Source organism: Artibeus jamaicensis, unplaced genomic scaffold, assembly GCF_021234435.1.
Source record: "Artibeus jamaicensis isolate MK-2021 breed Jamaican fruit bat unplaced genomic scaffold, CSHL_Jam_final contig_64, whole genome shotgun sequence".
Classification (NCBI taxonomy): domain Eukaryota; kingdom Metazoa; phylum Chordata; class Mammalia; order Chiroptera; family Phyllostomidae; genus Artibeus; species Artibeus jamaicensis.
The window spans coordinates 3790158-3811261 of NW_026521911.1; the positions used below are offsets into that span (position 1 = coordinate 3790158).

At 54.7% G+C, this 21104-nt stretch overlaps 1 protein-coding gene and 1 long non-coding RNA gene across 6 annotated transcripts in view; one reads left to right on the forward strand and one right to left on the reverse strand.

Moving 5' to 3' along the window:
- GDPD5 (glycerophosphodiester phosphodiesterase domain containing 5) overlaps window positions 1-13334 on the reverse strand; it is an 88450-nt gene extending 75116 nt beyond the window's left edge. For 3 of the 4 annotated variants that reach the window (XM_037131521.2, XM_037131518.2, XM_037131520.2), the window contains exon 1: window positions 12540-13334. The gene's annotated coding sequence lies outside the window, so the exon portion shown is untranslated. The remainder of the gene's footprint in view (window positions 1-12539) is intronic. The other variant, XM_037131522.2, reaches the window with a different exon arrangement.
- Window positions 13335-13493: 159 nt separating this feature from the next.
- Window positions 13494-21038, forward strand: LOC119038945 (uncharacterized). 2 transcript variants are annotated; one of them, XR_005080510.2, is made up of 4 exons: window positions 13494-13556; window positions 14234-14509; window positions 18751-18842; window positions 20021-21038. It is a non-coding gene; the product is annotated as an uncharacterized LOC119038945 (long non-coding RNA). The 2 variants fall into 2 exon arrangements; XR_005080511.2 differs by having other exon boundaries at window positions 13505-13556; window positions 14413-14509.
- Window positions 21039-21104: the final 66 nt, after the last annotated feature.

Consider the following 21104-nt stretch of genomic DNA (forward strand, 5'->3'; position numbering starts at 1 on the left):
GACAGAGAACGAGGTGTTAGGAAAAAAAGCTACAAATATGAAGTTTGGAGGACCGAGTTAAATCACTGTATGACCTTGGGTGAGTCTCCTTCCTTCTCTGAGCCTCCATCTTCCCATCTGTAAAATGGGCTAATAATAAAACATCACAAAAACCACTATGTCACACCAGGCACTGGATCAGTGGCTACAGGCCTTACTTACCTCGCCATATGCACACAGCCAGCAAGGCAGCTATTGCTAACTATTTGTTATGGGGAATGACAGTCCCCTTCACACGTGAGCAAACAGAAGCTCAGCTGGTTACTCACTGGCTCGAGGGTAGAGAGTAGGTAGGAGTCAGAATTTAACCCCAGGTTTGTCTGGTTCCAGGGCTCACCCTCTCCTTGCCCTCCCAAACAAGTCCCACACTGGCTCTCACGGATTGCTGTGAGGATTCGGTGACATCATAGATATCAAAGCACTTTATGAAAGGTAAACTATTATGTGTCCAAAGCCAATAAGAAAGGAGTCTTGATTCCTCCATGAAACCAGAACTGAAGTTCACAGGGGCATTCAGAACTGGCTGCGGCCCAAACTTGGGGGTTCCTGATCCCTCCACCTCCTGCATTCCTTGGCCAACTTCTTCCCAGGGAGAATGACCTGGTTGTCTGGGAGCCCCCTCCCAGCCCGCAGAGCCCCTCCCAGACCAGAAACGGCCTCTCTGGTGACCACCTGGCTCCTCAGAGCTCCACCCCTGCTGAGAATCCAGACGGCACAGATGGGCCCAGGGGCCATGGGGAATCCCCACTGACAGGCTGGAAGACCTCAAGTCTCACCTCTCTTGCCCTCGGGTTCCCCACCCACAAAGTGAGGAATTAAAGCAGACTTCACATGGGAGAGGAGCTACTTCAAGGAGGGACTCAACTGACCTTGAGCCGGATGAGATCAGCTAAGTGGGTACGAGGAGACTGAGGCTCTCAGAATCCCCTATTTGAGGAGGAAGGTGCTTGCACTGAACCCACCAGAAATCCCAACTCACTGCGGCCCATGGATCCCTGGTCTGAGAGGTGGCCCCAATTCACCCTCTCCTTGCCCTCCCAAACAAGTCCCACACTGGCTCTCACAGATTAGGGTCCCACCAGTCAGCAGGACCCTAATCTGCCAGCTTCCCAGGTTGGCTGGGGCCCAGGTCCAAGAGAGGCAGAAGAAAGGTCTCCCAGCTGAACTACATATATCTTCACTGGAGATACTGGGCTGCAGGGCCCAGAGAGGTTGCTACCTGGCTTCAGGCTACACAGCATGATAGGGGCCAAGGGGATGTCGGAACCCAGGCCTTCTGGCCCAGGGCTCTCCACTGCTCCAGAGTCCTCCCTTCAGAGCATCGATCAAGCACAGAGAGGAACAGTGAACAGCCAAGAGGAGGCACCCACCCCCATGGTGCTCAGGAGGCGCTGGCCATTGAGAGCTGGGCGCCCAGGCCCCACGGAGAAAGCCAGCTCCCAGTTGCTCCATTCCCTCCCCCACTCATGGCAGTACTGATGGGGCACATTTGTGTAGAGGGTTTGGTCTGCCTCTGCAGAGCCCTCAACAAGAGGAAGGAGGTCCGGTTGCAGCGTAACAGACTTAAGTTAGACATAAGAAAGAACTTCCTAAGGTGCTATTAAAAATGGACAGTGCACAGAGAAAGAGAGCAGATTAAGAGTGGTTGTGAAGTCTCTAAATTACAGGATGCTGTCTCATTCAATTATATCAATTTAGCTTCAAAACAGACCTAGAAGGTAAGTGTTGTTGCCCTCATTTTATAGATGAGCAACCGAGGCTCAGAAAGGGAGAGTAACTTGCCCAATGTCTCAAAGCTCCATTCAAAAGAGCCGGGTTAAGAGCCAGAACTAACTTGGAAGTCCACACATTTCCCTTTTTAGGAAGGCCTCTGAGGACCCGTGCGCTACCACCGTCCCCACGGCCAGCTCCCAGCTTCTCCTCAGGCACTGGGGCTGAGCACTGGGGATGCCAGAGCATTAACGTTGGGGGCGGGGGGAAGGGGTGCCCAGGGGAGATCAGCTATAAAGAAAGGGTTCTGGCCCTGACTGGTGTGGCTCAGTTGGCTGGATATTGTCCTACAAAGGGAAAGTTTGATCCCCAGTTTGATCCCGAGTCAGGGCACATGCCTGGGTTGTGGGTGTGGTCCTTGGTTGGGGCAAGTACAAGAGGCAACGAATTGATGTTTCTCTCTCATGTTGATGTTTCTCTCTCTTTCTCCTTCCTTTCCTCTCCCTCTAAAAATAAATAAATAAAATCCTAAAAAAAAAGGTTCTGTGCTCTAGGGCCTTACCTAGCTGCTCCCAAAACACTGTGGCCTGGGGAGCTCACTGGGGCTCGCCCACATCACATCCAGCACAGCATCACGGGCTCTGGAGTGCTGGCCTGGCAACATGTGCACGCCCACCTGGCCCCACACTCCCCCTACCTGGTCCCCATTGACTCCTGAGGCCACGTGAGCTCAGGGCAGCATAGGTCATCCTGGGGATCAAGGCCAGATGTGGGCCTCAGACTGATTCCCCCAGGTAGCCGATGGCCACCCAGCTCAAAGGAGGGCATTTAAGGTGACTGCACCAGGGCCACTTTGAGCTGGGGCACCTGAGCTCACCTGACACCAGCTTATCCATGACCTTTGTTCCACTCAGGAGATAAGGCTCTGCCTGGGAAGGCCGCCCTGGAAGCCACCTGCAGCCTGATTTGGGGCAGGAAGCCTGGGCCAAGACAGACCCCGAGGGTCCCTGACTTCCCCACAGCCCCAGGGTGGAGAAGCAGCCTGACCCCTCCAGTCACACTCAGCGCGTGGCGTGCCCCTGCCCCAGCCCGGGGAGGGCTTGTCTCTATTCTACCAATGGGGACACGGAGGGCCGGAGAAGCCAAGCTACTTGACCACAGTAAAACAACAAGAAAGTGAGCTAGATTCAAACCCTGGCCTGCCTGGGTCCAGAGTGCCGGATGGTTTTCAGCATATCACTGCCTTTGAGGACCTGCTACACCCACGTGCTGCACAGCCCACTCCCTGCCGCAGCCCTGAGACTGTGCCCTGTAGCCTCCTGCTTACTCTTCCCACTCTGACAACGCAATTGGGACAAGTCAAGATCCTAGCCTACCTTCAAGGCTCATTTCAAATGCCCTTGTCTCCATGAAGCCTCCCTGATTTCTCTCATTCTCCTCTGAGCTCCTCTGGTTTAGCTCATCGTCTGCTCACAGCTGCCCAGCCTGCCCTGTGAGGAAGAGAACTGGACTGTGCCCCGACCACTCCCTGCCACCCTCAGCCTCCAGGGCTCCTCCAGGGCAGGGACAACTGGGGTCCTCTTCCTCCCAGTTCCTGGCACAGACCGACAGGCAGAACTTGGGGCCGTCTAGTCCAGCTGCTTTCTTTCACAGACAGGAAAACTGCAGCTCAATGGAATGAGAGGCCACTTTTCACAGGACACGGTTGGCAGGAAAGGACTGCAGGGAGGGGATGGAGGACGGACAGGGGAATGTCCACCGTGCGGCACAGCCTTGTCACTGGAGCAGAATCTAGATGGAGGGCAGCGACGGTCCCTGTTCTCTCACCAACAGTCTGGCCACACTGTGCGTTCTGGCCTCTCACTGTGTTATTTGTGACGATGGTGGAGGCTGTCACTTACTGGGCACTTCCTGCTGCCCAGGCACTGTCCTCAGCAATTTCTTAAGTGTCAACTGTCCTAAGCGCTGATTCACTCATTTAGTCACCACCACAGCCCCACTCTCTGTTCTCTTCACTTCAGAGACGAGGAAACCGAGGCACTGATGGATGAAGGGGCACACTGTGCTGTTCCCCAGCTATACTGTGGTGGATCAGAATTTCGGGCTACTTCCAGACCTGTGTTCTAACTACTGCTCCACGCTGCCTGACCAAGAGGGACAGAGACACTGGCTGGTCAGGTGATCAGGCTGGAGAAGACTCAGAGCCAGGTCCTCTGGGGCCCGCCCGTGGGGTGGGCGGGAGTCTGGGCACCAGTCTCAAAGGGGTGCCATCTCTACTCCTGGAGAAGCAGAGATGAAAAGACCCGTACCCCAGAACTGCCACTCCCTGAGACAACTGTGGCAGCTGGAATGCTCTGGCTTGTCTTTGGAGTCAGGGTGGACACTTGTGCCCGAGTAACAACAGACGATCCCTACACTGCATCCCAGGGAGGGCGAGACGAGGGCATTCCACAGCTTTTGATCGACAAAGTGAGAAGTGTCTTGTTTGCCTTTCCAGACCCTCTCCGTCCTGCTTGGGGACCTGTCTGGGGACTGATCTCAGTGGACAGCACAGGGTTCCACGCCCTCGGCTTCTGGGTGGGTACACCCAGCAGGAAGCCCCAGTGGGAAGCTTCCCACTGGAAAGAAAACAGTTGAAGTTTTATTACCCCAATAGTTCTCCCGGGCTGACTGACTCCCTCCTCTGCAGACCACAGCCCCTGTCCATGAGGCTGACCACTTCCTCCCCGTGCAGCGCCAGCCTGGGCCATAACCGCTCCCAGGGGCCGCTAGTGCCGTGCTGCGCTCACCTCTGTTTGTCTGTTACACCCTTACTGCCCGAGCAGCTCACTCGGGGCTGAAACACCTCTCTGGCGGGGCCGGGGCAGAGAAGTACCCAGACCACCACCAACAGCCAGCCCTCAGAGCCTCCTCCATCTGTGGGAGACGTGAAACAGACACTGAGCTTTTACACACCGAGCACTGCATTTGCTTCTCAGAACCACCCAAGGAAGTATGTCCCCTGTATGCATTTTACAGAAGAGAACATGGGTGCTTAAAAAGCTGAAATGACTTGCCTAGGGCTATACTGCCAGGAAGAGACAAAGCCAGAACTCAGACACAGGTTTTTCTGCCTCTCAAACCACCCCGGCCCCCGCCCAGGAACTACCTTGAAATAATTTTAGTGAACTGGCTTCCAACAAAGAGCTGACTTAATTGGGGTCAATTATTGGTGAGGGCCAGACAGAGGCCTCCAGTGTCTCCCCAGTCCCCGCCCCCAGATGAAAAAAACCCCTCTGGCATTCTTCAGTTCTCCCAGGTGGGATGGGGGGTGGGGGCCCCAAGCGGGCAGTGCAGTTGAGTGTCCGGCTGGAAAAACAAGCAGATTCAGACAAGGCTTCATTGTTAAGGAGAGCCTGACGCTTTGGCCATTAAAACAAAACCAAACAAAACAAAATGCTTGCTGTCTTGTCTTATCGCTTAGAGAGAAGGGGAAGAGGAGGGAAGAGCCCCAAGACTGGGTGTCGCTCTTTCCCTCCACCAGCAGTGACCTCTGAGACCCCGGGCTCAGGAGGCTACAGTAGGAGGGTGAGCACTGTGGGGGGAGTCCAGGGTCTGAGCCCTGCCCGGCTCTGCCAGTCTGTGGCCCGCTGCGCCCTTGTGCTGTGTGCGTGCGGCCTTGTTTGGTCTCCAGCCCTTTCAGAGACAGACTATTGTTACTCCTGTGTTCAGATGAGGACACGGAGGCTCCAAGAAGACACCCAAGCAAAGAACAGATGAGTGTTGGAACCCAAGGGCCTTGGATTGTAAAGTCTTTCCACACCCCCATTTCTCCAGGCAGGGGGGTCCCAGGGGGAGCAGTGTCACAGGGTGGGGAGCAGCTGAAAGCAATGAGCTTCTTGTCGGGGGTGGGGTGGGGCGTGCAGGTCTCGTCCCAGGGAAGCTGTAGGAGGCACGCTGCAAAATGCAGCGGGTGGTTCTCATTCCCGACAGCCAACTGGCCTCACCTGGGGTGCTTTCGGAAGCAACTGCTGCCTGGGTCTTGCCCAGAACTGTGTGGAGGGGCCCAGAAGGGACTTCAGAAGCTTCCAAATAATTCCAACATGCGCACTGAAGTTTGAGATCCGTGGACACAGATGCCACCAAAGCCGCGCCCACCTCCAAGCTCCCCATCCCACGCCTCTTAAAGGAGAGAAAGGCTTGACCACTCCGACCCCATTTTACAGGAGGGGCAAAAACAGGAAAAATAGAAGGGATGAGGTCATGTCCTCAAGGCCCCACAACCAACCCTGACTTCAGGGTGCATCTGGGGTGATCTCCTTTAAGACACTTGGGGGGTCCTGGCAGCCTTGTCAGTAGAAACAAACTTTCCTTTGCGCCTCCTGGGTGGGAGGGTGAGAGAAGTTCTTCGTGGTATTTAAAAAATCGAGCCCTTTCAGGCAAAGCTGGGCAGCTGCAGGACTGATGCGGGAAGGCCACCTCTGCCGGCGGGTGCGCCTTGGAAGCACAGCCTGTCCATTCTGTTCTGTAGGAGATCTGGCCCCAGGCCTGGGGAGAGCTGGGACACTCGGACCTCAGCCCGCACTTCCTCCCCAAGTGCCTTCTCGCCTTCCTCACGCCCTCAAACAGAACATCACAGATGGCAAGGCAGCGCGAGGCGGAGCAAGGAGGGAGGCCCGTGGCGTCCGGCAGGTCCGGGGTGTGTCTGAGCTCTGCCCTAGCCGGCCGCCCCGGGACAGAGGCAGAGGCCGCTCGTCTCTGAGCTCGTGCCCAGTGCTGACCTCATGGCGGTGCCGGGGTGCGTGAGTGTGTGTGCGTGTGCACGCATATGCTAGATGCACTTTCAAACTCGGCTCTGGGAGCACCATGTCTAGGAAAGCCTTTCCCAACTTCCCTCTGCCCCGCACTGGACAACCCCAGCCCCTGCCTTCCCCGCCGCATTCTGTCACTTTCCGTGTGGTCACTGTTTCTGTGTCCTTCCCTGCTCACCAGGCCATCCTTTCTTCACTGTGCAGAGCAGCAGCCCTTGACCTGGGATCCATTCCATACACCCTTCCCAGGCATCTACTCCCTTCCAGGAGCCCTGCTAGGTGCTGGAGGTACAGCCAATGACAGCAGACACGCACTGAGCGCTTACTACGTGTGGGGAATTGTTCTGAGAGCTTTACGTGCATACTCCATTTAATCCTCACCACCACCTTATGAAGTAGAGGCTATGATTGTCCCACTTTACAGATGGGGAAACGGGGGCTCAGAGAGGTTAAATCATTTGCCCAAGTCACATACCTAGCGTGTGCATTCAGGCTGTGATTTGAGCATCACCCTTTACCATTGTCCACAGACATCGATGGCAACGGCCCCACTTTGGGAGCTTGCTCTTCACGATCTGGAAGTTTTGTGTCTGTGTTTACTTGCCTAACGTCTGTTTTCCTGCACAGACTGGAACCTCCAATCATGCTACGTTTTGGATGAGACAGAGAGAGCAAATGAATGCTGCTTTAAGGAAGGACTCACTCTGCCCAGCATCTGCGCACTGGGCCCAGAGGGCTCCTCCCAACTGGGTCATTCCCGCTGCCGGTCCCTGGACATCCTGCTCCCTGCCCAAATGGAGCCGGGAGCCTTCCTCAATCTTCTCAACTGCCAGCTCACCAGAGGGTGACAGGAATCCCTGCTCTGTAGATCCCAACTGACCGACCCAGTGTCCTCCCCAGATGGCAAAGTGTCCTCCTCTGGGAAGTCCTCCCTGCTACCTGCCACACCTCCCTCCTGGCATCACTAGCTGGACCCTTCATCCGGCTTCCCACTGAGTCACTTGTTCACAGGCTACCAAGAGGAAGGGCAGGCGGACTCCTACAACACTATTATTACCCACCCCATTTTACAAGTACAGAGGTTGAGCGCCTTGCCCAAGGGGCAACTCACATTGCCTCTCCTGCCCAGGGGGTTGCCACTTTGTGCCAGGCAAGCTGCTAGGTACTCCGGGGGGGGAGGAGGGGATTGGAGTGGCAGAGCATCTAGTTCTGACTGGATGGCGAGGAAGGCAGACCTACACAGCCTCAATCCACAGACCACAGCCAGTGAGTGAGGGCTGGGGATCTGCAGAGGCGGAGGGTTGAACTCTGCCTGCCTGGGAGGAGTCCTGCAAGCTTCTAGGAGGAGGCGTCTTGGGGCCCAGCTAGATTCCTTACTGCTCCCCATGACCACCACAGCAGAAGCGAGGGCACGCCTTGCCCTGCAAAGCGCTGGTGTCCAGTGGGTACTCGCCACCACCCTGGAGGCCAAGCAGGGAGGAGCCACAGCTGCCCCGCCGGCTGCCCTGCCAGTGACCCCACCGTGGTCAGGGAGCCTGCCTCCAACACTGCCAACCTGGCCTGGCCCAGCCGGCTCCCAGTGCACAGGGTCCTCTCTGCCCGGCTAATGACCACACTGCCAGCAGCACAGGGCACCGCCCTTCTTCGGGAAAGGCAGCAGCTAACTACAGAGCCTGCCGTCCCAGACAGCGGCCAGGCCAAGAATCACAGCCACCCAGCACACCACATCCTCCGGCCCTGGTGCTGTGGTCTCCTCCTCTACCTCCCAGGGTCACAGAGGACACTGCAGGAGTTGGAGCTCTGGGAGCTCGGACACCACCCCACTCACGTGTGGGAAAATAGAACCATGAATGGGGGCCGATTGCCCCCTGGCCACACAACCGGCCGGCGCAGAGCCCAGGGCCCTGAATGCCTGTTCAAGCATTCCTTCCTGGGCCCCCTGAGAAACCCAGTACTGCCCTTCCTTAGCTCTAAAGAGAAGGCTCATTTCCCAGCTTTTTATATGAGAAGTATGCTCTCAAGGTACTTGGGCCCAGTTGAAGAGACAGGATATCTTCTAAAAGGTGTCAAGCTGTCTATTTAGTCCCAGATGGGAGTACAGCCTTGCCTCCTCACTCCCCACTGTCTAGCTGTCTGACCTTGAGCAAGACAATACACCTCTCCGAGCCCCAGTTACCTCCCAGGGTAGTGAATTAGTGTCTGTAAAAAGCGCTTAGCAGTGTCTGGCTCATAATGAGTACTCAAAGCTTTAGCTATTGTTAATATCATAATAGTGTTATTAAGGACTATGCAAATGCATTCTACAAACTATAAAACATGAAGCAATGACAGGTATTATTTATTACTATTACTGTGAAGTGTTAAAGACTCAGAGAGGGTGTGACCAGAAGTTTGGGGAACCCAGGAATGTTTCCTGGGTACTTTATGGCCAGAGTTGGGCCTCAGCAGATGGGGAGCTGAGCAGAGAAGAGGCGGGGCTGGCAGGTCTGACGGGAGGAAACCTACAAGCACATTAGCTGGCAGAGTTGGCAGTGAAGGGGCCACAGGTGGTGTGTTTGGGAGACAGTGATGGGCAGTGAGCCAGGGCTCCGTGCAGTGGCTACAGTGGGCAAGGCCTTGAACACACAACAGAGGGGCCTGGTCTCCATCTTACAGGCAAAAAGGAGCCTCGGAGGGTTCCAAGTGCCCGTCCATGATGCTTTCTGAGACGTGAATTCTATCTGACACTCAAGGCCCTCTACCATCTGGCCACCCGCCCCTCTTCTCTGTACCCCTCGTGATCCCACAAACCGCAGAATCACTACCCCAGAGTTCTACCCACTTCTCTGCTTACTATGCTATCCCATCTCCCCTGCCGTTAGCCCATCCCATGCTTCATATTCACAACGAAGCACTCGCTACGTACCTATGGTGTCAAGTGCTTTACTTATATGGCCTCACAATTACCCATAACTACTCTAACTTTACAGAGGAGCAAATGGAGGCCTGGCAGGGTCAGGTGTCTTGCTCATGGCCTCACAGAGAGCAAGTAGCACAGTGAAGATTCAACCTTGAACTGACGTCAGGACCCCTACTCTCTATAGAAAGATGCGTTTAGCCCCAACCCAGCCACCTTCCTCTTTAATGAAGACTTCCAGGATTCCAGTCCTTGAGGGCCTCTCCCTGGCACCTCTCATCACCCATTTGGAATCAGATGCCCACAGCTTGACCCCAGCTCAGCCAGCTTGGTTTCCATGGGAGAGAGCCATGGTGGGTATGAGGTCTCTTTCTTCCTGTCCTGCCTCCCCCGCCCCCCTCCCCCCCCATATCCAGGACTTCTTACAGCACTAACAGGAACAACCCACCTCCTCCGGGAGAGGCAGGGAGTTCAGGAGAAGCTCAGCTGGGCACAGAGCAATTTCTCTGAGCCCGCCGCCCAGCCCAAGGGGGTCATAAATTATTCACTGCACCTCTGTGCCTAAGGGAGGCCAGACAAAGAGCCAGAGGGAATGAATATCAGCTCCCCCCGCAACCCTGGCCCTGGGGTGGGGAGTGGAGGTCAGAATCCAAAGCCCCTTACCAAGGTCCCCAAGCAGATTCCAGAGGGCTATGAGCCGAGGAAGGTAGCACAGGAGAGCCTGACCCGTGCAGGAGTCCCCGTGGGACAAACCTAGGTCAGTGCGCCTGCAGCAGTAGCCTGCATTCTAACCTAAGGCAAGTCTGAGAATTTCCCTAGATTTGCTGGTCAAAATCCAAGCTTCCTTTTTTTATAGGTAAGGAAACAGATATTTTGCCAAGCGCTATATATTTATATCTCACTTAATCCTCACAACAACCACATAAAGGTGGAATTCTAATTTATAAAGCAGAAGCTGGGGCTCTGCGGAGGGAACTGATGTGTGAGATGCCACAGGGCCAGTGGGAGGCAGCACAAATCCACACCCACCTGGTCTGTCTCACCACACTCTGCCGCTGCCACTTAGCCCACCTGGTTGGTTGTGAGCTAGTCATCACGCTGCCTTTTCCATCTGGGTAACTTCCGGAGCGCCTTGTGTGCAGCCAGCGCTGAGACTGTTCCTGAAGCAAATTCAAAGGCCCCGGGCAAGTGGTTTTACCTCCCTGAGCCTCAGTTTCCCACACAAGGTCACCATTAATAAATCCAGTCATGGGAAATACTCCAAAACCAAACCAAAACAAACAAACAAACAAACAAGAAAAACCTCTTTAGCACTCAGCAGTCTGACAGATATGATGGCCCCCATTATCCGAATGGGTAACACAGCCTGCCTTGATCCCATTTCACAGGTGAAGCTGGGAGCCATGGATGCATCTGAGAGGTCTCAGGTGGCTCCCAACCCTGTTCTACCTCAGTCCAGGTTCCTTCCATCACACCATAAAATGAGATCACAGGTGTGAAATTATCTCATCCAAAAGCTTTGTTTAGAGGTAGGGACTATTATGAGAATTTGGATCTCCCTGAATTGGGAGGAATCCCAAGCCCCTCAGTTACCCTCTCTTGCAGTTCCCCCGACCCGTCCATCCCCAGGGACTCAGGTTCCAGCTTTCAGCTGGCCCCTCCACCTTCCTCCACCTCCCAGGGGCTTTCCAAGGTGGTTTCCCCTAGACTCCAGGAAGCCGGGCACAGCAGGGGTTAAAGAGTCCCAGCCAATGCTACAGGGCTAAGACCAAGGCCATGTCCCCTCCCCCACCGCACCCAGAACAAGAGCCCACAGAATCCACGCCAAGCCCTCTTTCACAACACCCCTCTCCCTGCACTGCCCTGGGGGTGGGGAGGGGTGGGTAGTGGAAGGAACCCCTTCCTGAAAATCCAGACACCTGGGACTGTGCCCTCAGCCCTGGCAGCCCTACCATGAAGACCTTGAGCAAGCCCTCCCATCCTGGGTCAGAGGTGGCCTGCAAGTTCCACTGCCCAGGAGAGGCTAAGGTCAGATCTTTGGTCTGAGCCAATGGTTGCGAGTCTACCAGCATGTCTTGGGCCCCAGCACTGACCACAGACTCTCACAACAGACTCATATGTGGTCACCCTGACCCCACATCAGGGGTGAGGAAAACCCCAGCCACCCACCCAGAGAGTGCTAACTTTCTGGGGGGTGGGGGGAGTGGATACCTTGAAGAATGTTTGGGAAGGTTTTTCTCAAGTGTATTTGTGGCTCAACCACTTACTCACTGCTTTAGGACCTGGGACAATTGGCACTCCCCATCCTAGCCCCCCTGCCCCTCCCCCAGATACCCTGTCACTAATGTGAAGGAGGTGAGCTGGATGAGCGCCGAGGGGCCTCATCTTCCCCAGCTATGATAGGTTCTGACTCAGGGACCCTACAGTGAGTTTCCCCAAAGGTGAGTGCTGTCTCAGGACCTCCAGAGTCCCTTAGAGACCCTGGAGTCTGCAGCAGGGCGGAGGGGCAGATGCTCTCTAGTCCTGGGCCCGCCAGGAGGGGAGCTGTGGAAGTGGGAAGTTTCCTGCCTCAACTCTGGGTCACCTTTCCTGGGAGGTAACATGGCCATGGAGTGGGAGGGAAGGAGGCCAGCTGAAGCTACTTCTCGCCTCAAGATCAGTCAGTTCTAGGATGCCCCAGTGGCTGCACCTGACCTCTTCCCCCCACCTCCTGTCTGGTGGCTATTCACCTCCTTTCTTTTTCTCTTCACTTTCTGCTTCTTTCCCTCTCCAGCCTAGCCCTTTTGCCAGTCTCACCCCCGGAGTGGAAAGAGCAGGGTCACTCAACCCTATTGGGCCTCAGTTTCCCTATCTGTATGCACATGACATCTTTTAGGTCACTGAGTATTGGTGAGCCTTAAAGAGAGACCACTTGCGCCAGCGCGGACCCATACACAAAGGGCGATCAATAAGCGCCCGTTTTATCCGTGCCCCCTCCCTTTCCCGCACCCCACTCCTAGTCAGTTCCAGCCTCAGCTTGTGCCCAGCACACGCCCGCAGTTGGCCTCGGCGCTGCCCGGATGGGGTCGGAGGCCGCCTTAGATCGGCATCCGGGGCTCTCTCACCTGCAGCTCTCAGCTCCCGCCGGACGCCAGGGCAGGGGCCCCTGTGTTCTCTTCGGGGCGAGCACCAAGCCTGGGATGGCAGGAAGGTGGCTGCTTCGGCTCGCAGCACCACCCCAGTCCGGTTCAGTCCGATTGTCCAGTCCGCCTGGGACCCCTCAGGGGGGCGCTGGACCCGGGCCGGGGTTTCCTGGGCGCTCGCGGGTCCCCAGTCCGAAGCACCGGGCTGGCAGCAGCTGAAGGTCCAGGTCTCGGGGAAACAGAAGCTGGGGGCGTCCGGGCACTCAGTCGGAGTCCTGGGGGCAACCTGCGTTAACCCCAGGCGGAGGGCTGGGGGCTCCGACAGACACTGTAAAAGGCTGGGAACCACCCCGCAACCATGGATCCGTGTGGTGGGCCAGTAGCGTCCCGCCCAGGTGCACTGAGTCAGGGTCAGGGGCTCGGGGAGTCCCAGCCACGATGCCCCGGACCGTAGGGCTGGAAGTGTCCCGGCGCGGAAACCGGGGCCGGGGCAGGCAGGGCTGGTCAGGACGCCAGAGAGGAGCCGCAGGGGCTGGAGCCGGGTGGGGAAGTCTTTCGAGGTCCGGACTCAGCTCGCTCTGCAAAATGGGGCGGACCACGGCCGGTGGCTGACTCCGGCGCTCCCGGCCAGGGCTCCACTTCCTCCTCTTCCCTTGGCTCGCACGCCGCTTGCTCAGCCTCGCGCCGCAGCCGCCGCCACCCCCGCGGCTGTCATCCCCGTCGCCCACCCCCACAGGACCTGCCAAGCCAAGCCCAGTGGAGCCTAGGCAGCGCCGCCCAGCGCCCATGAGCCAGCTAGCGTGGTCCCTCCCGAACGGGGCGGAGCCAACCCGAGGCCACACCCTTCACCGGGACCACGGGCAGGGGCGGGGCGCTCTCTAGTTGCCCTCCCCCGGCCCGTGCCGTCAGGCAGCACGAGCCAATGGGAGAGGGGGAAGAGAGCAGCGCTCTGCGGAACTGGGACTCTACCTTGGAGAGGGCGGGGCTGACAGTGGAGAGGTGAGCTGGAAAGAGGACAATGGGGGGGGGGGCGTGGAGCAGTTTTAAAGAGGGAGAGAAGGTAACCTGGGACCCGGGATGGAGGGAGAGGTGAAGAGGACTGATATGTCTGGGACCAGGGCGTGGGCACTGCCTTGTGTGGGAGAGAGTCGTAGGTAGGAACAGGGGTCGGGGTAGGGAAGGATGGAGGTGGGTTTTCCGGGATAGTGGGATCCCCAGGCATAAGGAGCCCTCGAGAATGGAGGGACACGGCCTTTAGACCTCGGCGCGAGGAGGCGAGCGTTGGGTGCTGTGAAATGCCCAGATTTTAGGAAACGATGAAAAATAAGTTTTTGAAAATAAAGAGCAGATCTTTCTTAAGCATTTCGCCCTTCTCAGTCCCCCTGCGTGGAAAGGAACATCATTACCAGTTTTTAAAATCTGAAGTCAAGAGCAGAGGATTGTGAGTGGTCTTTCTGTCCTCTGCTCCTGTCCCTCTGGAGGGCTTTGGGGTAGGAGCTGTGTCTGATTTATATCTACTGAGTTCCCAGTACCCTGCTCATTCAGGGTGAGGCACAGAGCTGGCATTGCAGGGTTTTGGTGTGAGAAGGAGCGAATGTGGAATGGCCTGAGGAGCAAAAGAAAAGAGGCCGCACAGTACAGCTTTACTTAAGCCTCATGTCAACCTTTTGCTGTAGGTACCTTATTTCACTGGTGAGGACACCAAAGCACCGAGAGACCATCAGATGTTCTCAAGACCATATAGCTGGCACAGGATTCTATCTACTCATCACTATGGCATTTTAGGGCAAAGCTGTGAGACTTTGAACAGGTTACTGGACCTCTCTGAGCCCCTGGTTTCTCATCTATTAAAAAGGTAATAAAGATGCTGCTACTTGGCAAGGACTAAGCAGGCAGAAGGCCTCAGAAGATGGAAGAAAGTCTGTTCCTGGCAGAGAAAACTATGTTCAAAGGTATTTGGAGTCTGAAAAAAAAAACACCTCTGGAGACCCCTGGTCTGTTCTGCGGGGGATTGGGAGAGGATTCCCTGAGAAGTGACAGGCAGGCCCAGGCCAGAAGTAGGGGTTAGTTAGGTGAGGAACCCCAGGGAGTGAACAGTGCTCTAGGCAAAGAGGCCAGTCTAGGCAAAACCCTGGAGGTGAGGGGGAGTGTAGCTTTGCTGGAGAAACAGACAAGTTCAGGGGGCTGGAGCTCTCAGGGTGGGGACACCTGAACCAAGAGAAGAGAAGAGTAGAGAAGGCAAGGGGGGGGGCGGAGAGTGTGAAGAGGCAGGTATGGCCAGACAGAAGGGGGTTCAGACTTTATTCTGGGGGCCAAGAACTCTGCTGGGGTCTTGCTTGTGACCCTGATCTCAGCAGGTTATGCTGAGGCCTCAGTTTTGAAGACCTTGAGTCTGTACTCACTAGTTATCAGAGGGGTATCCTGGGAAGTTTTTAAGCCAGGGACTGATGTGGGGAAGAGGTTTGTAGGCAAACCAGGTAGCATGAAAACAGTTAAAACCCACAAAAGGCAAATGGTGTGCGGCCTGTATGGGTAAGGGTTGGAATCCTCGGTGAGGCCTGGGCCCAGAGGCTCTGTCCCTTCCCCTGTTTGGAGGGTACCAGCCTTTGAGGATGATTGAAAGACAAGAAAGAGGCCGAGTGGGAGGCTGAAGTCCAGGCTAGGGGGTGTCTTCTAGCCAAACCCAGTTGGGGGTGGGCAGGGTGGCCCCAGGAAGCTCGCACTGCTGGCCTGGGCCTAGGCCTGAGGGTTGTAGGGCGCTGTTTGCCTTATGTGTTAAGCTTGGTACTGGAGCTAAGAAACCTTGTGACTTCTCCCTGTGTTTAGAAAGAATCTTCTGTGGTTTCTGGTTGTCAGCATGGCCAAGTCCCTAGCCTGGTGTTCTAGACCCTCCATTATTGCTCTCTGCCAACGCACCAGCCTCGTCTTCCAGTCGCTTCTCCCCTCATATCAGACAGCTACCTCCACAAGCAGGATGCCATCTCTCCCCTCCACGCAGTTGCTCCTGCTGTTCCCCTTCCCTGGGGGACCGTGTTCCTCTCCTGAGTCAATTCCTACTTCCCTGCTGGACTGAAGTGAAGAAACTCTGGGGCAAATGCCCATCTGTCCTTTTCACTGCTGTACCCTCAGAGCTGGGCACTTAGTAGGTGCTCAATAAATTGTTGAATGAATGCCCCATCTCTCAAATCAAGTCTTCTCCACTAAGAAGTCTGTCTCCTCCAGCAAATCAACCTTTGGTGTGGAATCTGTCAGATCGAAGTCTCTGTAATTAGGACTTTCAGGTCTGGTTGGCCCCATACTTCTGTGGCAGTGAGCCCCCGCGCACCCCCACCCAGCTGAGTGCTGGCTGGCCCTTAGAAGACCTCGGTATCTGGAAATGAATGAGGCTCTCAGAGAGCGGTTCTCTGCTGCCCCTGCTGTGAGAGCCTCCTGAGCAGGTCAGAGGAGCTGAAGGCCAGAGTAAAAAGGCAGCTTTCAGAACAGACCCTCCATGACCCCTGAGGTCCAGGAGAAGAGTGCCCAAGGTCGCCAGGAAGTGACCAGCCAACAGCTCTCAGACGCCCACATCACCCTCTGGCTACCCTCCCATGGGGAGAAAGTCTCCAGACCTAGGAGAATCAGGCATTTTTGCAGCCAGAGAGGCTCACAAAGCATGACAGAGGCATGGTCATGGGGGCTTGTCTAGGAGGGTGATTGAGGGCTCCGAGATGGCTGTGAACCGGGGCCTCTGGGGCTGACAGAAAAGGCTACCCTTGTCAGCCTGGTGCCCCCCCCCACAAGAACCTTCTACCCTCTCTGTGTTCTGGCCAGAGGAGAATGAACAGTGAAGCTACTGCAGCTTCAGCTCTGCTGCACGGCTTCCTATTCTCACAGCAAATGAACATCCACTTTGTGCCCACATTTGTAGTAGAAGTCTGGCACTCTCCTGAATAGAGCCACTAAATTGTGTAAAACTTCACACCCCCTGAGACCAGCTTCCAACAGTCCCTGATGTGCCCCCACCAGGTACAGGCACCGTGTGTGGTGGGGGCACATGGCGTCCGGGGGTACCAGGGGCAGCAGGCAGACACGGCCCACGTCTGGTAGGGTCTGTAGGCTCCGCTGAACTCTTGGCCCTCACAGTGCAGCCTGCTTTCTGACCTGTCACCCATCCCCTGCCGGCCTGGAATCCCTTCCCTCTCTCCTGTCTACATGTGCCCTATTCAGCATGGGCATTCTCTCCATCCTTCAAGGCCCGGGACACAGCTTGACCCTCTGGGGAGCCCATCCCACCAGCTCCCCTGTGGGAAGCACGGTGTTGTGCAGTGGAGCCAGTGACACTGCGGGCTCTTTGTGCCTCTGTTGGGACGTCGATCCCCTTGGGTCTTGGGCTGTTTCTGAGTCAGTTTTCCCATCAGAGTATGAGATTCTAGAGGGCAAGTGATGGAGTCTCACTTCTCTCTAGGCCCCAAGCTCCCCCGACATTTACCAATAATTTCCGAGCTGGATGGCAGTCCGAACAAACGTTGGGCACCCAGGGATGGGACAACCAAGGGCCCCCAATCCGAGGGCTCTCGAAGTGGTGTGTGCAGAGTACCCTGTGAACACAGGACACTGCCGGGGGAGGACAGGGCGGGAAGGCGACACTGGAGTTGGCGCCAGACACACATCCTGGCCCAGTCACCTCCCTTCTCTATGCTTCGGCTTCCTCATAACTAGAATGGAGACGATGCCCTGGCCAGTGCGGCTCAGGTGGTTGGAGTGTCATCCCATTACCAAAAGATCATGGGTTTGATTCCCAGTCACAGCACATGCCTGGGTTGCAGATTCAAACCCCAGTCAGAGCATGTGCAGGAGGCAACTGATTGATGTCACTCTCTCACGTCAGTGTTTCTCTCCCTCCCATCCCCTCTCTCTTGAATGAGGATAAAATAAACCTTAAAAAGTAAATAAAGCGGAGATGAAAGTAGTGGCCCCCCCGAAGGTGGGGCATTAAACAAGGCTAGTGTTTAGTCGCCCAGGCCAGAGGTAGCGCCGTGTGTGTGTGTGTGTGTGTGTGTGTGTGTGTACCAAAGTCGTTTCCATAGTGCCAAGGCAGAAAGGTCAGGGGAGTCTGTGGCTGGAGAGATGGGTGAGGGTGGCATGTCACACAGGTCTCTGTCCCTGAGTTTGGCTCCTGTGCTGAGGGCAGAGGGGGCCTTGGGAGGGTTTGTGCAGTGGTTACGAGGTCAGGCTTGCTCCTCAGCTCCCCTGGTCGCTGGAGAAGAGACTTAGGCAGGGAATCTACCTGAGGCCTGTTTCAAGAGTGACAAGGAGAGATGACTGTCTGAACCTGGAACATTTAGGGAAAAAAAGGCAAGCTGCTGATTGTGACTGTGTGGGGTAATGGAGATAGAGAATTTGAGGCATTTGGGGCTCAAGAGAGGGGCCACGGCGGGAGGCCACAGCCAGGAACAGCCTTTGGGGTGACAGGTGTGGGGCCTCAGGGAGGGAGTGGACTTGCAAGGAAGAAGCAAGGAAATCCACAGGGAGAGGTGTGGGCAGTGGATGGAGCCCAGGAGAGAGCCAGAGAAGGGCTGGTCAGAAAAGGGGTGAGGAGAGGAAGCTGTAAGGAGAGGATTGTGAGGGCCCAGAGCCCCAGGGCTGAAGTGTCCCAGGGTCCACAGCTATCGCTGAGGGTGGCGGGGAGACGTGGAGGCAGGAGCAGGGCGCACCTGGAGCCGGCGTGGTCTGCCCTTCCCAGGGTAGCTGGCAAAGGGCTCGTGCTTGAGTGACAGCTGGGGGAGGAGGCAGAGCCGGAGGCTTGTAGAGGACTGGAAGCCACCTGGGGAAGAGCGGAGGTAACGGTTCAGTGTAGAGGAGAGGGCCGGGCACAGACCTGAGGCCTAGGAGAGGTAGCACTTCTACTTTAAGGGGCTGGGGATGAAGCAGGGGAGGAAGCCCAGGCCTGGAGGCCTCGGTGAAGCCGGAGGCAAGACTCTGCTCTCCCGGGGAGGACCAGGTGGATCAGGGGCAGTGAGGAGAGGCATGAGGTGGGAGCCATGGCTGTGGAAAGTGGAAAAGGAGGAACAAGCCCTTCTAAGGTAGGAGCCATAAATATGAGGTGGCCCCTGTCCTGTGCTGGAGGGATTGGGGTGGCTTCAGGAAATGCTTGTGTCAACTTAACAAAAAAATGATACCTGGCCCCCCTTCTCATTCTCCTGGATCCCTGCAGGCTCTGCTCCTGAAAGAATGGGGAGCTTCAGGGTTCTCTGGCCCCACATCCTTCCGGCTCCGTTGCCTCCAGCGGGAACAACAGTGATCATGGTAACTCCAAGCTTACTTTTTATCTGCACCTTCCCATGCTCACAAGAGGGGACGCCCGGTTTAGCCCCACCTCAGTCAACGGCCAGGGTCTGCCACCTGGTGGACTGAACTTCACAGATTTATTTCAGCGTCTCCAGCAATGGGGGAGGGACACACCCAATGTGGGCGATCGTACTTCTACAGAAATGCCAAGGGAACGTCTTCATTTGGCTGCCTCTGCTTCCCCCTGCTGGCTAATACTGGTTGGTGCAGGATTATAGTAACACTGGAGCAGTGGTTTTCAAACTTTTTGTTATCAGAACCCTTTTCAGACCCCAATATTATTGAAGACCCCGGAGAACCTCTGTTTATATGGCTTATATTGGTATTTACAATATTAGAAATTCAAGTGGAGACATGTTTTTAAAATTAAGTAATTAATTCAGCAATATAAATCTTATTATAAGTTAACATGTTTTTATGGGGAATACATTTTCCAAAACAAAAAATTGTTGAAAAGAGTAGCATTGTTTTATATGTTTACAGATTCTTTAATGCTTGGCCTAATAGAAGACAGCTGGATTCTCATATCTGCTTCTGCATCGAATCACATTGTTTTGGTTGAAGTTTACAAAGAAAACACAGACACTAAAATGTAGTTAGAAAAGGGAAGGGTACTTTAATGGTCTTTTTGAATAACTGTGGCTATTCTTGTCTGATACTAGCCCGACTTGGCGAAATTCTGAAAGATTGGTTGTTATTAGAATCTGAAACCATATCAATAAAATTTTCTTTCTCGGTTACACTAAAATCCACTGGTCCCTTTTGCACTTTGAATGTGTTTTGGAGCCACGCGTGATTTTGTAACAGCATGCATTGGACACTTGGGGAAAATATGGCTCAGCAAGTTATGCAGATCTTTCAAATGCTGACAAATTTCAGTATGTAACATTAAAAAGTCCAATTCATTAATGTCACCACTGATCTCATTGGAAACATTAAATTCAGATAATACTTTGGTTTTTTGCCCTTCACTTTACTGCCCTTTGCAGATCTTGTGGGGTTGTTTATGGATTGAAGATAAGACCCTCTACCAGCAAAAGATTATGACTTGTTGAAAGCTTGATTATGGTCAGTATTTTTTTTTAGCAATAAAGTGTTTTTAAATTAAGTGTACGTTGTGTACGTTGTTGTTTTAGATGTAATGCTACGACCTACTTCACAGACTACTGCACGGCGCAGGAAACCGGCAAGCGAGGCGACTTTCCTGGATACTCTGGAGCCACACCCACTGGGTCCCTGAGCCCCGCCTGCCCTGGGAAGCCGTCAGGCTCACAGTGGTTAACAAAGTTTCCAAAAAATTTAATTTTCACGAAAAGCTTGAATTTATTTTACCTTTATTGTATTTTTCCATTACCACTTAGTCCCCTCGGACCCCCCCCTTCCCCCAGCAACCACCACACTGTTGTCCATGTCCATGAGTGAAAATATTGAATTTTATCATTAGCAACAATTCTGTCAGTTTACCTTGCAACGACAGACTTATTTTATTTATTTTTGAGAAAATGTCTGTCAAATACGCAGTCTGTGTAGTCCCAATTTATCTGTCAATATTTCTTTCAAGTAAGATGGTGCTCCATGAAAAAAGTGGCCAGTTCAGCTCACGGTTCAACCAATTGCAGAAACGCTTTCCCTGGAGAAGCCATCGTGCTCTCAGCGGCAGAAGTGCCTGATGACAATTCCTGATTTGTCACACGGAACATTTAAAAGGTGTGCCATTGGGAGTCAATGTACAGTGCATTAACTAAATGTTACTGCTTCCCCAGTGGCTGTCTTGAGTGGCACCCACTGTGTTTCGCTGTGAGGGCAGGCAGCGGAGACTCTGAAGGCTCTGGCTCCGTTGGGGCCACCGCTGTGTTTCCTGCTGAGGTGCCTGTGGGTTCACCGCCGAGGCCTTTGCATCGTCTGTGTGTGAAACGTTGCCCCAGCGAAGAGGGCCCATGATGCTTTTTTTTTTTTTAATTTAATTTATTTATCTTTAGAGGGGAAGGAAAGGAGAGAGAGAGAGAGAGAAATATCAATGTATGGTTGCTTCTAGTGCATCCCCTGCTGGGAACTGGCCTGCAACCCAGGCATGTGCCCTGACTGGGAATCGAACCTGCAACTGTTTGGTGCATGGGACAATGCTCCAACCAACTGAGCCAGGGTGCGTCTTACTCTTTGGGAAAAAAAAATACATGGTGGTAACAAATAACAAGTGCTGGCGAGGCTGTGGAGAAAGTG